The sequence below is a fragment of the Panthera uncia genome, chromosome F1 (genome assembly GCF_023721935.1).
Source record: "Panthera uncia isolate 11264 chromosome F1, Puncia_PCG_1.0, whole genome shotgun sequence".
In the NCBI taxonomy this organism is placed as follows: Eukaryota; Metazoa; Chordata; class Mammalia; order Carnivora; family Felidae; genus Panthera; species Panthera uncia.
The window spans coordinates 18,606,806-18,612,136 of NC_064813.1; the positions used below are offsets into that span (position 1 = coordinate 18,606,806).

Below are 5,331 nucleotides of genomic sequence, written 5' to 3' on the forward strand. Positions count from 1 at the left end.
CCACAAAACTACACCATTTTCTTTTCTATTTCTTCTTTCTGAGCAGAGGTATAGGTACAATTTACTGCTTCAGACTGGGCTGATGGGGAAAATAAAGTAAAATTTTACATAAGTAATCTCAGTTAATTAGATGACTGGGGACATAGTACAAATATGACCATGGACACAATGGAGAAAAAGTGGGCACCATGTAGATGCTTAACACCTTTAGGTTTCAGTAATTTGTTGTAAAATTATTACAATAATCAAGTATGCCTACAGTGCATGTAAAGATTATAAGGAGAGACTAAATAGGTAGACAAAAGGACTAAGCATATTGACGTGTACATTAGAGAAAGCAATGATGTGTAAGTTATCATAACCATGTATGCCCAAGCAACGATTACTGCCTTCATACCCTGGCATGTTATTTACAAAGAGACAATAAAGCACAGAGGTTCAAAGAAGAAAAATTCATTCTGGACAGATTTGGATTTGAGTGTTTTCTTCTGCAAATTACCATGTTACTTAATTTTTAGACTTTAATTTCTTTATTTCTATAAAATGGGAATTAATTATGATGTCTACTTCACAGGCTGTGAGGATTTAATGAAATAATGCATGGAAAGCACTTAGTTTTAGTAAACTTTAGTAAGAAAGAGAACAATTACTCAGAGTTTTTATTACCATTAGCATTCTGTTTTCATGTAAATATGCATCAAGAAATCAAGTCAAGCTGTGGACAGTGCTGTTGCTTTAGGCAAATCCTTGTACTTCTTAATCTAGAATCATGGATACATAAGTGGAATATAGGTAGATGCTGGTTCATGTTGCTTGGTGAATTGGTAATAGTCTTAGGAGATGAGTTTAGAGCTCTTTTGTCCTTAAGCACAATAATTTAGTGTGCTTGAACATCCTACAACACATTTTAGCAAATTATCATCCATTTTGGCATATTACCCTGCCGAGTGCTTTAATGAAAGCATGATGTTTGTCAGCTCTAAACCTTAGTGTGAGTCTCCTTTGAGCCAGAGAGCCATGGTTGGTATCTAGGCAGAGGCAGATCTCCCTAACATCTTCTATATGAATGGCACAGTGGTTCCCAAGGAGAAGAGAGGAAGATGAATATCTCAACACAACCTACTTGAATTGTTACAGAAGCAGTTCAAAGGGCACCCCAAAGGGAAACAGGTATTCCAGGAGGGAGGGAGGGAAGGAGGAAGGGAGGGAGAGAGAGAGAGAGAAAGAAAGAAGGAAGAAGAAGAAAGAGAGGAGAGAGAGAGAGAGAAGGAAAGGGGGAGAGGAGGGCATTCTATGTTTCCTTCTAGTGAGATGGAAGGAATGGAAGATTCTCTTTTCAGGGACAGCATTATGACATCAAAATATTAATCATCCGACACTGTACACAAGGTGTTGGAGGGGAGAGCATGAAACCTTAGTCTTTCACAAGGAATAGGCTTAAAAAAGTTTCAAGGATTTTTTTGCAAATTATAAATACACTTATTATTATTTATTGCAGAGATCAGCCTTCATTAAAGTTAAATGCACAGTTAATGGGCTACTTTGTGCTTTATCTTTTGCACCCTCATTAAAGTTGAGGGTAGGCACATGCATTCCCTTAAGTATGCTAGAAGGAAAAATGATTTCAGTTTTTTTGTATGGTTGCTTCTGTTGTTTCATTAGTAGCCAATTAATTGTTCCTGATGAATTATCAAAGGCACTAACAATATCTGGGTTCTTCTTTTCCACTAACTAGCTCAACTATAGAAAACTTAGTATTTTCTGGGAAGTTTTTTTTTTTTTTTAACCCATTTCTTCTGAACTCTATTGAACTCAAAGGGATTCCTCCCACACTCCAAGAACAGCTAGAAGAAGGAGGGAAGAGAAGGTCAGAAGAGCACAGGGGTGGTAACAGCTCTCCTGAGCCTCAACCCAATGCCAGAGAAGGAGCTCCAGTAAGTAAATCAAGTCAACACCACCCCTCCCATTCCTCTGCCCTTTTATATGCAACTGTTAAATTAGCTTTAAGTTCCCTGAGGGTAGGAATAAGGTCTACTTTCCAACTGTGTTCAGGATCTAGCACCTTACTTAATGTTAAATAACAACAATGCATTTTAATTGGCCTACTTTCAGAGCACCAGATCAAATTATTCTAATTAATTGGTTGATCTCATATTTCACTTATATTGTCAGGTTATTATTTTTCCCTTTAGGGCTCAAGACACCACTGACAGTTCAAATACTTCTTCATTAATTACCATGTCTTAGATTCCATATAATCTTATTATAATTATTTTGATATCACATTTATTGGGGACCAACATGTATTAGGAGCAATTAAGAACAGAGAATTAGTTTCAACTTTTCCCACCTATATGCACACCGAGTTGATGCTCAAAATCTGATAGAAGGTATACTTGGCTTGGCAGATGAGAGGCCTCAATTAGGTTTAATTGGGCAGACATGAAATCAGTTTCGAGAAAGTGATCGATAAACATTTTATAACGTTGGATCAAGTTTCTTTTTCAGCAGCTAAACATTTCTTGTTAACTGGCTCATCTTTTCTTCCTTGGGTTGCTGTGATACCCAACTGAGCCAAGCCCTACACTATAAGGGGGAACTAGGCAAACCAGTAGTTTTCAAGAGAAAGGGAGGCAGGAGAGAAAAGGGTTTGAAAATCAGCACAAGACCTTTACAGGGTTAAAGGACTCTGTGTGTTTAGTCTGGAGAGCGGATGTGAATATTTAAGCCATGTGAATATTTAAATGAACTTCCATGGACAGGAAATGGGTTAACTGCATATAACAGAACAAAGTCAATGGGTTGGTGTGGCAGAGAAAGAAACTTTTGCACAATAGAAGAAAAACTAAACAAACTTTGGAATCATATATACACTGGGTACCCTAATACAGATAGTACCTTGTCACTCTTAAAAAGATACTAAAGACGCTAGATTTTTTTAATTCAAAAATAATTATGAATGCCTAATACACGAGACACGTTTATAAATAGACATGAATGGAGGTGGGGCACTTGGATGGCTCAGTTGGCTAAGTGTTGGGCTCTTGATTTTGGCTCAGGTCATGATCTCACCCATTGTGGGTTCAAGCCCCACTTCAGCCTCTGAACTGTCAGTGTGGAGCCTGCTTGGGATTCTCTCTTTCCCCCTCTCTCTCTCTCTCTGCCCCTTGCCTGCCTCTCTCTCTCTCTCTCTCTCTCTCTCTCTCTCTCTCTCTCACACACACACACACACACACAAAAGTAATAAACTTAAAAAAACAGATATGAACAAATCAAACTACAGGCTGCCAAGGAGCTTGGATTTTAGTGTGTGTTGTGGTGTGTGCGACGGGGGGTGGGGGGCAGTTTGAGGACAGTACACAACATAAGCAGTCAAAGCACTTTTCCTTAGATAGAGGTATATGTTATGCCAGGAGGTCAGGGGAGTAAGGTCAGAGAGCCTGTGCAGGTCTAAGCATGTCAGTGATTTATGGAACGGGGTAGAGTTGGGATTTTAAACTAAGTGCAAAGAGGACCTTTGGAGGGTTTTAAGCAGAGAAGACACGATTTGAATTCTGTTTCTGAAAGACCACTCTGCCAGTTGTGTGGAGAAGGAATTAAGGAGGAGGAGAAGAATGGAAGCAGGGGCACCTGCGAGGAGACCACTGGTTGTGACAGGTGAGACGTGGTGGACAGATCTGGGGAAAGTTCGGGCAGCAGAGGTGCTGCTAGACAAGAAGGAACAGATGAGAGAACGGCGGGAGGGTGGCTCCCACCTCCAAGGAATGCTTGAACCAGGAATTCGGGTTTTAAGTGGGAGGTTGGAGATAAAGGTCTCTGAAGGCCCCTTCAACCCTGAAGTTGTGTAATGTTGTGGTAAATTTCAGGTGTGGCCACTCTAGATCCTCCATTTAATCTTTCTGCTAATGCAGGAGCACTTGGCGAGCACCAGCATTGATGTGGGGACGAGAGAGGGCACGGCGTCTCTGAAGGCAGAGATGTCCTACTGCTTTCCTCACTCCTGTACTTACAGTGCCTGTGACTGTGCCTGGCGAATAACTAGTCTTTGGTGAGCGAATGAATAAAAAGATGAGAAATGTATACATTGTTTACACCTGTAGTTGGCATTCAAACTAATTCATTCCTGGGGCGCCTGGGGGGCTCAGTCGGTTGGGCGTCCGACTTCGGCTCAGGTCATGATCTTGTGGTCCGTGAGTTCGAGCCCTGCATCGGGCTCTGGGCTGACAGCTCAGAGCCTGGAGCCTGTTTTGGATTCTGTGTCTCCCTCTCTCTCTGACCCTCCCCTGCTCATGCTCTGTCTCTCTCTGTCTCAAAAATAAATAAATGTTAAAAAAAAAATTAAAAAAAAAACTAATTCATTCCTATTCAATCCACCTTGCTCTTACTGCGATGTAAGAGTTGTACTTGGCATCAACATAAAGAATAAATAGCTGCTTACTTACGTGTGCAGGTTTTCGAAGAATAGCAGTTAAGGTGGGTCAGAATGCTCTCCTCTCTCAAACTCATGGGTCTTGAACTTGTCTTTTCTTGTAGACATATGCCACGTCTTCCAAATGAAGAAATGCTATAAAAACAGAAACAAATAACAAGCTGACATTCAGCAAAACCACTTGAATAGTGTTTGTGCTTGAAGGACATGTGTGCTATATGGACACTAGGGAAGGTTTTCGCCAAATTGTTAGCCATAGAGCCCAGCTCTGAGCAGGCCCTCAGTAAATGTCAGTGGATTCCCAAAGTCTAAGTTCATTGAGGGCGAGAACATGTATCAAGTGTGGTTCTTCAGTCTACCTGGAAGAGATTCAGCTCTGCTTAGGAAGTCCCCTGTTCTTATGATTCTCATTGGAATTAGACTATCACATCAAAATCTCCACATACCTGCCTTCAAATCACTCTAGATAAATTGCTTCCTGGCTTTTTGTTTTTGTCTTCATTCAATGTATAACTACCTGGTAGGTTCTAAAGACCCAACAGTGACCCCTCTAGGGGTTTTCTCTGCCTGCTCTTCCCTTTCCCTCCTATCACTCTTTGGACTGTTTCCTTTGTTTTACCTAATTCACAGAGTTGATTGCCTCTCTTGTATCATGAGGCAGAGGGAAAAACAATGATGAGGACCCAACACTAACTGGAACCTGCAACAAACAGAAGTTGTTGCCAAGGCAACCCAACCAGAGATTCCTGCATCCAGCCATCACAGGGTGGGGGGGAGTTTGGGATGAGATCACTTGAGGGGCAGGGGGACCTTTCAGGAAAAAAGCTGACCTGATAAAGGAACCAAGCAGTTGTCATTCCAAGTGATGTCTTTTTCCTTTTTCCCTTTCTCAATAAAGAGAA

At 41.1% G+C, this 5,331-nt stretch overlaps 1 long non-coding RNA gene across 1 annotated transcript; it reads left to right on the top strand.

Annotated features, from left to right (window-relative positions):
- Window positions 1-568: 568 nt before the first annotated feature.
- On the top strand, window positions 569-4,314 carry LOC125925183 (uncharacterized). The gene is made up of 3 exons (XR_007458726.1): window positions 569-1,934; window positions 3,568-3,657; window positions 3,912-4,314. It is a non-coding gene; the product is annotated as an uncharacterized LOC125925183 (long non-coding RNA).
- Window positions 4,315-5,331: the final 1,017 nt, after the last annotated feature.